This window comes from Emydura macquarii, unplaced genomic scaffold (genome assembly GCF_026122565.2).
Source record: "Emydura macquarii macquarii isolate MOO-44397 ecotype Brisbane River unplaced genomic scaffold, CSIRO-AGI_Emac_v2 contig_2975, whole genome shotgun sequence".
NCBI lineage: Eukaryota > Metazoa > Chordata > Testudines > Chelidae > Emydura > Emydura macquarii.
Window position 1 is genome coordinate 1,866,451 of NW_027133112.1, and position 12,841 is coordinate 1,879,291.

Sequence of the window (12,841 nt, forward strand, 5' to 3'; positions counted from 1 at the left end):
GTCATAATTAGAGATGGCATAACCAGAGCTGCAGGTCCTAGCGCTCCCTGAACTTTGGAGAAGTTCCTATCCAGATTGGGATTGCATCTTTGACCCATCTATAACTATGATCATAAGGGACAGGTTTGTCCTGGCAGGATGCATGGCAGAAGTATGATTTTGTGCTGACACTGGTGCTTGTCTAATGCAAATTGCAAGCCAAAGAATGCCTGTAAAAATGAAGAGGAGAGGTGAATCTTAGGTCACACACCCCCGCCCCCCAATGATCAGCAGAGTTTTAGAATGCCTTAGTCTCACTTGTTTCAAGTGTCATGAGCAGAATTGGTCAAAAAATTGTCCAAAAATGGATTTTAAGAACAAGTCCATTTTTCATGGGTGCTCTGGCTCTTTGGAGATTTCCCGCATTTGGGGGCTTGAGGGTAGAACAGTGAGAGACTGTTAAAATGGCTTCCTTTATGCCTCCATGGCAGTACAGAAGAACCATAGTGGGACTGAGGATATAAATAGTCAGTTTTTTACAATGGAATTTCATTAATGTTCAAATGACAAGACAGGAAAGAAGGGAAGGACTGAGTGATGAAGAGCATGTGAGAAGGCTGGTGAAAAGAGAAAGGAAGCCGTTTATGACCATTGCAGACAAATGAAAAACTATCATCCTGTCTGGTCGAGTGAAGATGAGACAGGCTTGTTCAGTTAATAGGAGACAAACCTAGAAGTCCTGAGATATTGCAGCCCTTGCTACAGATGCTTTGTGACACCTTGCGCAAGTTGCTGTGCCTCAGTTTCCCATCTCTAAAAATGGGAATAATGAAATGTGTGCATTGTTACAAAGTACTTTGTATTTTGGAAGAAAAGCATTATGTAAGTGCTAACTTTTATTATTCTAATGAGGCTGTAAAAGGATGATGTCTTTTTTGCAAAATGATCTTTAAAACATGAAGCATTAGGATGGTGACTGAAACCATTAGTATCAAATTGCTCTGCTTTTGCCCTGTCACATTGAGACTTCAAAGCAAAATTGTCTTGTGGGCGTTTATAAGGTTTTATAAGAATAAATTGTCTTAGACCTTTAGTGAAAAAATATCAGACTTTTTCATAATGAATAATTATACAGCTAAGGGAAGGATCAATATTTTCCTACCATTCTGTGCTGAAGCTTTGTTTTGATCCTTGAATTTTAAAAACACTTACAATTGAAATGAGGAGGAAATGCCAGTAACAGACTATTTAGAAAATAATTATGGGCTGGATTCCCCATTGAATAACTCCATTTGATGCCATTATAATCCAGCATAAAACCAGACGAATTCACTGGGACTTCAGGCCCTATGCTTGAACTGTGACCATACTAGCAGCTTTTTCTGCTGTTGTTTGGCTTAGATTGTAAGCCATTTGGAGCAGGGATGATCTTCTTGTTCTGTGTTTGCACAGCACCCTACACAATGGGGTCATGATCCATGACTAATAATTAATTTTATTGTAGGGCCACAGCAATATTGTGTCGCTGAAGTGATGCAAAGCATCCAGAGTGATCCATGTGGTTTACAAAATGGAACAGTCAAATCTTTCAGGGCTTGCTTCTTGTAAGCAGCCAGTTTGCTGAATATTTTTAATGTCAAAAGACAATGGTACCTGGTACCTGGGTTCATGTTATACAGTACCTGGCATCTGATAAATTAATTGATTGTAACGGTGTTGTTATGATTGGAGTCGAATGAAGGAAAGAGCAATACTGTGGCTGAGATGCAACTGTGGAGTATTATCATTATGCAATTTTGTGCCAAGCCAGTTCATTAGCATTTAAATTGGTTCTTAAATATTATCCTTGAAACTTGCAGTAATGTAATACTTAAATCCAGTGATGGTAGTGGTGTGAGGTTAATGTCTAATTTTGGCCTTAATTTTTAACCTGATAAATTGCTATTATAAAGCCATGCAAAAAACACCACATCCATAGCTGCTTGGTACCCTCCAATCTATTATGGCTGTTATAAAGCCATGCTTTTAAAATGTAAAAATAGACTTTACCCCACATCCATATTTTAAATCAATAGCAAATTGTGCAACACCTTGCCTTAAACCTCTCATTGATTACAGTTACACACCTTACAAATTGAAATCGAAGACATAAGATATATCTTTAAGCCATGTATCAGACATAAAGTATACATCAAGAGGAGCTGGATCACTGTGGATTGAATACGCTGGCCTTTCATCTCTGAATACCAACTTGGGTTCAAAATTGGTGTAAATTACCAGTGAAATGAGTCTGATAGTCTCAGTCCAGTCCCAGGGCACATTTGATCACATCACACAATTTAGCACAATTCTGTGTTTCTATCAGCCTCTGCTAAGCAAAGGTCCAAGTCTGTAATAGTGCAGAGAATGTAGACTATGAGTGAAATGCATTGACCAAGTTGTGCAGGGACATTTACATGATACAAGCCATCTACAATATCTAGAGTGTAGGAAGGCGCTGTGGCCTCCCCCGGAGGCAGAATGCAAGGTAGGGCACCAGCAGACTGAGTGGACCAAACCAGGCCCAGCAGACAAGTCTGCCCAGCAACTGAGGGACCAGACCGCGATAGGACTGCCCGGCCAGCCCAACCAGCGGCAGCGGGGCGGAACCCCTACAGGAAGGGGCAGTATAAAGGACAGGCTCCAGAGCTTAGTCTGGGTGAGACTGCTGCCGGAGACAGACATGCTGCCCCACCAGCAGAAGCCTAGGCCGGAGCAGAGCCTCCGACCACCCCCGGGCCTGGAGACTGGGTAGGGCCTTCACAGAGCTGGACGAGGCAACCCAGCCAGAGAGACTGGGCCGAGGTACCCGAACCCTGGGACTGGACCGAGCCACCAGAGTCCCGGGACTCGGCAGAGGCCCCGGAGCAACCCGGGTGGAAGATACCCCCTGAGTTGGGACAGGACCTGGAGGAGCTGCTGGAAACTGAGCCATTCCCCGCACCCAATGACCTAGAGGAGCTGCCCCTGGAAGAGGAGCTCCCTGCATTGCCACCCATGGATGAGGAGGGACTGGCGGGCCTACCCCGGATGGAGTGCCCCAGCAACCTGGAGGAGTCAGGTACCAGGGGGTACAGGGAGGAAGTGGCCCAGGGACAGCCATAGTCAGTGGCTGGGACAGGGGCAAGCCCCGTTTGCGTGTTGCGGCGGGAGCCCCGCCGACTGAGTGGCAACGCCTTTGCCACTACCAGGGCCCTGGGCTGGGACGCAGTGGAGAGAGGTGGTCCTGCATACCCCTCCCTTCTTCCTTAGCCATCCCGGGAGAACCTCCTCCTCCCAGCCACTCCCGAGAGCGGACCCACTGCTTGCTTGCCCTGCCTAAGGGTTAGAGCAATTGACTCCTTGCTCTCCTGCCTTGCCTAAGGGCTGGTGCCCTTGACTCCTTGCTTGCTAGCCTGCCGGGCCCGAGGGACGGGGCAATAGACTGCCTGCTCGCCCTGCCTAAGAGTTAGAGCACTAGACCGCTGGCTCACCCGCCCTGCCTGAGGGCCGGGGCGATAGACTGCTTGGCTGCCCGCCCTGCCGGCGGGCCGGGCTACACCCCGTCAGAGAGCTAACTGTTCCCCCTGTTTGGAAGGTGCTGTGGCCTCCCCTGGAGTCTGGATCTGATGGAGGGCCCCAGCGGCCGGGCTGGTGAGGACAACCCGGTAACATGACATACACACTACAACAGAGTCTCACCTTCATCAACACTAAAATTCAGCCCATAATTTCCTTGGTTAAAAACTAAACAAAATAAAAAACCAAACAATCAATAAAAAGCTTGCATGCAAGCAAAAATAACTGAACAAATTACATTTTAAAACTCAATCCAGTGATTTTTTGGTTACCTTTCCTGATTAGGACTATTTTTTCATCCATTTACTTGGTTCTATTAGGTAATGCTGTATCATGAAATGTATAATCCTTATGAGTTAGTTAATTAATTTTTCAACTGTGGTTTCTATGGATGAGTAATCTGGTGCCACATATTTCAGTCACAACTGAAACTAAAAATTCTTCAGAAGCTGACAAGCTAAACAAATGGACACTTTTGTAACACTGCATTGCTCATCTGCTTGATTCTATGTTTTAATTAGCTGGAGAACGATACGATGTTTTATCAGGTGGAAATTATTAAAGGACCCGAGGAAAAAGAAAACTGTTTAATGTAATGAAATGCTTATTCTATTAGTCTCAGTAGGTTGTCTCCACTCACTATTGCCCTGTCAACAAATATTGCTAATGTTAAAAAAGAATCACTCCATAATCCAGTCCCCTGAGAACCCTGATGTGGGAACAGCTTTAGATGATGAGGGAAAGTTCCACAACAGTGATAATTACATATCTCCAATATTGCATTAAAAAAGTTGCTCGGTAACTTCATTGTTGATAACTACCCAGGGAGAAAATCAGTATGTGATGTGGGAAAGGCTAGGTCAAGCTCTATATAATTCCCATACACTTAACAAGCAATGCTGCAGGGAACCCAGAGACAGTGTGAAATTGCTGTAGCAGAATTATATTTTATTAAATTAAAGCTTCAATGCGAAGGGAGTGACCACAATTTATCTCCAATAAAAAAAGTTTGATTATGAACTGAATGTCGGTGGTTCAGTAAAGTGTATTTCACTTAGTACTAAATTCATTTCTTTTGCCAGGAACATTTTCCCATGCATTAAAACATTAGGCATCTTGCTCTGTGTTTTTGTACCGTATAAAATAGGAAACAACAATCTGGTGTTTCATTCTTCCTCTTTATTTTAATATTTCTTCACAAAGGACTCGCTGTACCTGTACAATTCATGGACTGAGTACCTAGCTAACTACAATTTTACTATGCTCAAAGAAATGTGGAAAGATGGGCCTAAATCAAAATCCTAGAGTCAAATTCTTTTGATTAGAGTTTGAATCCAGGTCGAGATGTGAACAGATGGTCCAAAGCAAAGCCCTGGGTCTGAACCTCCTTTGGGAAAGTGGTAATCTGTAGGTAGATCTGAACTTTGTGGCCCAGACCTCTCTCTATTCTTCATTGTATCAGACACATTTCTCATTATAGTCAAAACTCCAGTGAAGTCAGTGGGAGTCTTAAGATTGTCTTCAGTGGGCTTTGTATCAGGTCCCATAATATTGGATAAGAAGGTCTAATACATGGATCTGTTCTATTTCTGGCTCTAGTGAGGGCAAAAAATGTCTTATGTGTCATAATGTCATCATGCTTCAGATGTAACTTTCTGTTTTCCTTCCACCCCTTTCCTTTGGAGATGCTTTGCCTCTTTCCACTATCTGTTCTTTCAATGACAGTAAGAATTGGGGAGCCTACTTCTGTTTTAATATTTGCAAATCCTGTAGAACTGTGTTTTTAAAGTTTTGCTTTTCACAACACATGTTTTTCCCCCATGTCATCTTAAACATTGTTTTTCCAAGGGGAACGTAAAATTAAGAAAACATGTACTACTAACTGGAAGCCAGTATTAGGTTTGACACTCATTCTTTCCCTGCTTATAGGGCAACCAGGAGAATAAAATAATAATCTTTAAAAAAAAAAAAAATGCAGAGCCAAACTTAATTCAAATCTCAGAAGTTTTTGGTTCTATTTTAAGGCCTTGATTTAATTCACAGCAAGACCAATGGACATTTTTTCATTGACTTTGCTAGGAGTTAGATTAGGCCCTTCATTTTGACTTCATGATTCTCAAATGAATTCTAAATTTGGCCATTTGGGTTCTTCCATCTTTAATGTCTTCAATGTCCCAGAAAAGCCATTTTATATGCATGATTCATGCATTTCCATGCCACATAGCACTATGGAAGCCCGCTAATGTTTCAGAAGAAAAACTCCCTCTGTGGATCCAGAGATTATATCTGCCTTATTTGAAATGCCTGACTAGTTCTATTTAACTCAAGGGACTCCTTAGCTGTGTATGGTAAGAAAGATTGGGCCCTAAAAAACTAGTATTATCTACCTTAATGGGCTTTCTAACATCTTTTTCTCTCAGAGATTGCATGCCTTTCACCTAATGTACACTATGTGACCCTGATGCATATCATGTATGCTCCTGAGGAACAACAGCAGTAATTATTTTCTGTCAATGTAATTATATTTTAATTGCACATTTAAATTCTGACCCAACTTACACCCTTTCTAACCCTATTGACTTCAGTGGGACTGCACCAATGAAAGTCAGGGCAGAATTTAGGCCATTGAGTTTTGCATAAAAAAAAATTTAAGCTAATTTAAACTTTGGAGTTAATTTCCAAAGTCATTTCACATAACTGCATACAGTTTCAGCCAATCTATCAGGGTAATATAATTCAATTTATGGTATGTTTATTCTCTTCTAACAGATGGTATTAGGACAGTGCTTATCCTTAAAAATTTGCCATTTGCCATAGATAATTAAAGGACAGTTTCTGCAGACCTTAATCAAATATATCTCCAATTGATATCAAAGGGAGCTATGCGCCATTAAAGACTGGAAAATTTGGCTCAAATAACTTTAGTAAAGTATTTTCAGTATATTAGCTGTAACAACCTGAACTTGGAGAGAGGAGCACAGGTTGTAGGAGGGAATAGTTCAGAGGAGGCACCAAGAAGTCAGGCTATGTGCACATGGCTAGAATGCTAGCTGCAGATGCAGTATCTCTGTAAATAGTTCTCTTAATAAAGAGCTGCTTTAGTTTTACAAGCCTGGAATCCAATCATGTTATTACCCTGCATGTGGTACATGAAACGTGGTGGCAGTGGTCGGTCTAGCGAGATCCACAGCAAGGAAGAGAGCATGATTAACAGGAGAACAAAGTAGCACCTAAAAACAGGGCAAACAGATGGAGGGACTTAGACCACCAGGAATGCTGGATTTCCAGATGAAAAAGCTTTGCACAAGCATGGAAGCAGTGGAAGTCTGTATACAGAGCTGATGAACCTGGGGGATAAAGGTGAGAAAGCCTTTTTACATCTCTCTGGGAGAAAAGGATGAGAAGTGAGTGAGACACTGTTACCGGGATTCATGACTGAAACACTGGTACAGCTGATAAAAGTGTTTGATGAGTACTGTCATCCTAAACAGATACTGTTTTATTTCAGTTCCCCCCCCCCCCCCCCCCCCCACACACACACACACACACACACACACACACACACACACACACACACACACACCCCCCCCTCTCAAACCCGAGAAGCAGAAGAGAAAATAGATAGATATGTTACGGAGATGAGAACTTTGGCATCCACATGTAACTGGGAAGACATTAAACATTCCCTAATTAGAGTCAGGATCATTTGTGCGACATCTGATTCCAGTTTGACTCCAGTATCTTGAACATGAGACAGGGAGAACTGTCACCATGACCACAGGACTCTGACCAGACTGTGAGAAACTGAGAGCCATTAAGAAAATGCCCAGACCAAAGGATGTGAAGGGAGTCAAGTGATTTGTGCAGATGGCCAGCTATCTTTCCAGATTCTGTGCATGCCTATCAGAATCCTGTGAACCCTTGAGACAATTCACACACAACAATGCAGCATGGGAATGGTCAGACTGAGACCCAAGAACAGGCATTTGAAAGAGGGGGAAAAATCATAGATAAGGCTCAAGTCCTAAAGTATTAAAACCCTGGAGATCAGATAATGGTTCTCAACCTTTCAAGACTAGTGTATGCCTTTCAGGAGTCTGATTTGTCTTGCATATTGAGACTCCTGTGCTATGTGGTGAGGCTAAGGTAGTACCCAGGATAGTCATGAGTGGGGGCAGATACAATGAGCGGGGCATACCTAGCAAAGCACGGCACTGTCGGGTCTGTGGAACAGGAGATAGAAATTACCAACATGCTACAATATGTTCATGTCTCTTCTGGGAGGCGGCAGACAATCCAACAAAGCACTGAACAGTAGGTGTTGCTATGGGCAATAAAACAACACATGTTCCAGGATTGGCTAGAACAAGTGCCACAGGAGGTTACTCCCTACTACCAGGTGAGCAATGAGCTGGGTGTGCAAGAGGGGATTTTGTTTAAAGCAGTCATCTCAGCAAGCACAAGAGCTGACATCATGAAACGGGTACATGCTTCACAGCTGGGGATAGAGGCTTGCCTGAGGTGAGCCAGAAAGCATATCTGCTGGCCAGATATGAATGCCCAATTGAGAGTATACCTGGAACAGTGCCAGGTGTGGAAAGAATATAATGATCGAGAACCGGAGGAGGCTCTACAGCCTTATGAAATCCCAACCCGGCCCTGGGACAAAGAACAGACATTCACTATTAATAACAGGAAATACATGGTCACAGTAGATGATTACCCCAGTTTCTGGGAGATGGACTATCTGGAGGACAATCAGGAAAGAACTGTAACCAGGAAACTAAAGACAAAGATCTGACAAACTTGGCACTTTGCTCAGACAATGGGCCACAATCCGCTCCAGCAGAATTCAAATGATTTAGCACCAAATGAGAATTTGAGCACAAAATGTCTTCTCCTGAGTACCCACAAAGCAATGAGAAGGCAAAGTTGGAAGGAAAGAGAGCCAATGGACTGATGGCAAAGGCAAAATAGACAGGAAGAGATCCCTAGTTGACAGTGTTGGACCATCACAATACACCCTCCCAGGGACTGGATAGTTACCCAGCACAGAGACTTATGGATCAGAATACCAAGACTCTGCTTTCCATGGTGGTTAGTCTGCTGCAGCCCTGGAGAAGAACAATGGACAGTACACAGAAATAGTTAAGAGAACACTAAGCTAGGCAGACAGCCAGTTACAGCCAGGGGCCTGAGGTCACTACAGACAAGTGAGCAGATCTGGGTCCAGCCATCAAATAGCCACACAAAGCAATGTCAAAAGGCAACAGTCCAAGCTGCAATGTGACACAGGTCATATGCGGTAGCTACAGGCTCAGGATAGCAGTGGAGACAAAACCAAAGACAACTGTGGAGTAGGGGCAGACAGCTGGCACACCTGGAACAGACAAGGCAACCCCAGGACCAGAAGGACTTAGAAACAGTGTCATTCATCAGCTGGCCTGACATAGGAGAGTCAAAAGAAACAAGGAATATGAGCAATACAGAGGACCAACAGGATGCCACCCAACAGAATGAAGGCGGCACCAGGATGGAAACAAGTCCCCCACCAACAGCAGTAACACAAACAAGTTATAAGGAAATGGTTCAAAGACCAGCACACTTGAAAGAATGAGGCCTAACAGGCCACAGGGGGATGGCAGTAAAGGCATGACCTTAGGATGGGCTTTGAGCAAGTAACCTCTGGCTCCAGTAAGTCAGAATATGCCTGCACAAAAGGCACAACAACAAAAATAGTTAAAAGGAAAGATGTAGCAACCTGCATAAAACTTGAGGGTCAGAGCACAGGTTGCAGGGAAAGAGTTTGGAGGATGCACCAGAAAATCAATCTGTGTGCATGTGCACAGAATGCTAGCTGCAGTTACAGCATATCTGTAAATAGTTCTCTCAATAAAAAGATCCAGTTTAGTTTTACAGGCATAGAATCTTTTCATGTTATTAGTCAGCAGGCAGTACATGAAGCACTAGACATTCCCGACTATAAATATAAGTCTAGGACGTTTAGGAAATACTGCATATACCAAGATGAAGTTGTTTATTTTGGAGAGGCAAAAGTGGCCAATTTTTAAAGATGATATTTGACTGTAGACCTTCACACATGACATGTAACACCTGACATCTATCATACTATCCTTTAGGAGACAAAAGATCACCTGAAAATATAATTTGAGAATGAACCAGTAAAAAATGTATTTTTTATTTCAGTGGAATAATGGCTTGAGTTTGACTATTTGGTCAAGATTCTGTGCTGAGGTAAAGATCTGCTTGCTGCAGGAGAGGGGAAAGATGGTTGAGTTGTAGCCGTTTCCCTGATTCTTTGTCTGGATCTGCCCCCATGCCATTCCCATAGTCAGATTCAGCAGTCTAGGGTTGCACTAAATGGCACCAGCTAGGAAAGCTCCTCAAGGAAGCGTCCACAGCTAGGAAAAGCCTGAACACTGTGGCCCTGATCCACAAAGATACTTAGGTGCCCAAGTCCCATTTTTAGGTAGCACTGGGATTAAAAAAAAATCTCCCGCTCAGCTGCCACTGAATCTTGTAAGCACCTAAATCACTTGGCACCTAAGTGTTTGCAGTAAAAGTTCCCATGGTACCTTTATTTCTATCTCTTAGGTGCAGCAGTGTGCCAGCAGTGTGTGTACCATCTCCCTCCTCCACTCCCACCCCCGAGCTCCAGAGTGATTCATGAACCAGGGGAAACTTGGTGCTCCTCCATCCAACTTGTGTGTCTGGCATGATCCAGTAGGCAAGCTCAGAGGCTGCCTAAATCCACACAAAGCAGCCCAGGGAGGGAGGACACCCCTGATATCCTTTAGGCCCAGGGAGGGAGGACACCCCTGATATCCTTTAGGCCAGTGATCAGAGCACTCATCTGATGAAAAGAAGGGATCTGAACAGGACTGTGCCACCTGTCAGGTGAGTACCCTACCTGGTGGAGTACAGGATGTTCTGATGTAGGGCTCCCTCACTCTGTACTCTTGAAGTTGTTCCACTTTAATTAAATAATTGCATATTAGTTGGGCCAAAGATGGAGGATGACTCTCTAGCCCAGTGGTTGGGGCACTCACCTGAGAGGTGGCAGATTCCCTTTTCATCCCTTAAATCCCTTTTCATCAGGCAGATGGGGTACTTGAGCTGATGGTCTCCCACGTACAAGGTGAGTGCCCTGACCATTGGGTTACAGGTTAAAAGGGGGGGGGGTCCTTTTGCCCACCCCGTACAGCTGCTTTGTGTAGATTGAGGCAGCCTCTGATCATGCCTACCCAATCAGAGCCCACATGTGAGTTAGGAGCATGGGGGACCATCTGCCTTCCCCCGGTTTGTGGATCGCTAGCAGAGATATGCTGCTCCCTGCAGCCTGGAGTTAGGCACCTGTGAGAGGGAGAGGGGCAGGGCATGGAAGACACCCCTCTCACCAGCCTCTCCCCTGGGATAGCTTCAGGGGCTCCCTCCTTAACGTGTTGGCTTTTTTGGATCCAATTCTAAGGTAACTCTCTCTCCACATTCTAGGAGCCCAAGCACCAAACTTGGTCTTTGTGGACCGCAGTGTTGTTCCTGTGATTTTCTAGGTAGCTAAAAGTTAGATGTTGTGCTTAGGTCCCTTTGTTGATCCAGTCCTGTGTGCTTTGGCCACACCCTCTCCTTGCTCCTGACTTTGGCTCCTATAGTGGAAGCAGCAGTGGAAGGTAGGTTAAGAACCTGGTATGCTGAGCTGCACATCTGCTGGGGTCTCCCGATGCCTTATGAATCCTCAGTTATGGAGATAGTTTCCTCTCCCAAAGGAGCAGAGCAGGGCTGAAAAGCTGCCCCTTTATATTACACATAGTTCTATATATGCAGTAAACATAGCTAAATGAAATTAATGGAACTATGAATTGTTAATGCTGCTATAAGTAAGCAATAACAAAAAGAGTATGTGGGTTGTGTTTGGTTTGGTTTGTGTTCAATAATATATAGAAACTGTGAATGCCTTAACATATTGAAGGTGTATGTTTAGATCACTTCATTCCTATTTCCCCATTGAAAGATGATGGTGATAGTTGTGACCCGTCTGTGCCTAGGATAGACCACATCAAATACAGCCATAACTTCCCATACAAATATGACATGTACACATAAACGATATCATCATACCTAGCAAATTATAAGCTTTCTAATGGTACCTGACATGGCCTATCTCATATGATATACTGTAATTTTGCAATATTGATATTAAATCATATTCTAAAAGGTCACCCAATCCAGCCATCATCACAATACTTGCCTTTTTTCAAGTGCTTTGAGATCTTTGGATGAAAAGTGCTTCATAAGAGCTAGGACTTATGATTATGATTGTCATTATTATTGACAGTTCCCTGCCATATTTTAATTTGGTAGAATTTGCTATATACATTTCCTCTAAGAGTGAGTCTGACTTAGATTCACTTGAGTTAGTGAGTGGAAAAAAGTGACTTATTTTGTTAATTTCCCACAGGAAAAAAAAGGGTCTCTGCATTACTCATACATGCCATGAAGCTCAAATGGTGTGAAGCAGTCTTCAGTTACTCAGCAATTCAACTTTTCTGGAATAAGGGGAGGTGATCATTAACACACTCATCTGAGCAGTGTGGAGGTGGAAGTAATTGCTACATGACATAATTAGGTGACATCATCTCAAGAACGATAGCAGCCTCAGCTATCGGTCTTTCTTGCAGGACCATGAAACATATTACAGCTGGTGGGCTGTAATAAGGATGGTTAGCCAGAGCTTCAGACAGCTATAGTCGTGGTCTTCTGAAAGACAGGAAGGAGAAATGGACTGTGGAGAGATAAGTAAAGGGACCCATCAGATTCCTCTCGCACACTCTTCTGGGTGGTATGTCTCTCAGTTGCTCCAAGCAAAAGTCAGGGCTTCCTTTGTAAGAATGGGTGTTTGTGAATTGTATTAATCTCTTCTTTATTGTTATGAACATAGAAATCCATTGATTCATATATATTAAGGCCAGAAGTGAGCATTATGATTATTTAGTCAGATCTCCTGCATAACACAGGCCAGAGTTATTTTACACAGTGGTTCCTCCATCAAGCCCATAATTTCTCGCTGAACTAGAGCATATCTTTTAGAACTATATCCAGTCTTGATTCAAATAATCAGGTGACGGAGAATTGCCCCACTGCATCAAACCTATGATCTATGTATACCACTACCTTGCCTCTGAAAGTGGCCAGCACCAGATGCAAGAAACTCTATAATGCATAATTATGGATTAACCTGCTAATAGAG